This window comes from Corvus hawaiiensis, chromosome Z (genome assembly GCF_020740725.1).
Source record: "Corvus hawaiiensis isolate bCorHaw1 chromosome Z, bCorHaw1.pri.cur, whole genome shotgun sequence".
Lineage (NCBI taxonomy): Eukaryota > Metazoa > Chordata > Aves > Passeriformes > Corvidae > Corvus > Corvus hawaiiensis.
In genome coordinates this window covers 39,686,587-39,688,124 of record NC_063255.1, presented here as the reverse complement: position 1 = coordinate 39,688,124, position 1,538 = coordinate 39,686,587, and positions in this window count along the sequence as shown.

Genomic DNA, 1,538 nt, shown 5'->3' with positions numbered 1-1,538 from the left:
ACCTGCTCTAACAGGTTCATGCCTTTCCTGTGCTAAGGACCCCAGAGTTGGACACGCACTTCAGATGGGTCTCATCACAGTGGATCAGAGAGGCAGAATAACTCAACCTGCTGGCCACTCCTCTTTGATACAATTGACTTTCTGGGCCGAAGGTGCACATCGTCAAGTCAGGTCCAGCTTTTCACTCATCAGCACACCCATGTCCTTTTTTGCAGAGCTGTTCTCAATGAGTTCTTCTCCCAGTCTGTATTTATGTCTGGGGTTGCCCCAACCCAGGTTTGCAGCACCTTACACTTGGCCTTGATAAATCTCAAGAGATTCCCATGGGCTAACTCCTTGAGCTTCTCCAGGTCCCTCTGGATGGCATCCTGTCCCCAGGAATGTCAACTGCACCACTCAGCTTGATGTCATCTGCAAATTTGCTGAGAGTGCACTTGACCCTGTGTCATTGATGAAGACATTAAACAACACTATTCCCAATACAAACCCCTCAGGGACCCCACTTATCACCGATCTCCATCCACTGAGCCACTGACCTCTGGATGCAACAATCTAACCAATTCATCATCCATTAAATAGGCTACCCATCAAATCTGTATCTCCTCAATTTAGGGAGAAGGGTGTTGTGGAAAACCATGTCAAAGGCCATACAGAAATCCAGATGGATGATATTCGTGGCTTTTGCCTTGCCCACTGCTGTAGTCATTCCACAGTAGATTTGCTCTCACAAGAGAGTCTCCCTTTCAGTTGCCCAGAGCCAGTGCTCTGCATCCCAGTGCAGTACTGTTAAACTTCGAGTGCTGTGGGAATGGGCAGGTAGCAGTGAGCTTATCCATGTCATCCCACTGAACGAGCTCCACTCTTTCTTACACAAAACTTGTCCAGAAACCAGGGCTGAATGGTTTCCTAAAAAGCATGAACCACAGGAGCAGTAGAAGGCATCCTTATTTCAAGATGTGAGAGCTCATTGTCAGACTGTTGCAATGCCCTGGGAAATACTTTCTCTCACACTGTTTCTGAATCTGTCTTCTCAACCTCAAAAACCTTAGCACTCATTGAATTCCTTCATCCTTACAGTGTGTCAAAACCATGCCATCTAATCTGTGTGTGCCACCCAAAACACAGCTCATGCACCTTGTCACTGCTGCCACTTGGGACAAAACAATGCATGGTGCTAGTCACAGCTGTAGGGCTTGGACACACAACATGGGTCATGACATGGAGAACCAGGGAGTCCCAGCAAGAGCTCTGGCACTTTTACATGGGGAGCAAAGAAGGTATGACCTGAGGTGTAGGAGACAAGCATCCTTTGGGTCTAAAGAGAAATTCTCATGTGCAGTCAAGGGATTTTGTGCTCAAGGAGGATTATGGGTCTTCACTGCTACAGCCAACACAAAAAAAGGAAGAGCCTCTCTATCAAATGAGCTATGGTAAAGTGTTGCCAAGAGTTGGCAGCAGGGGATTCAGGGGTGGTTTCCATGAGGAGAGGTCAGGGACTGCCCCATGCCCAACATGGATTGTTCCAGCCAGTGCTAAAA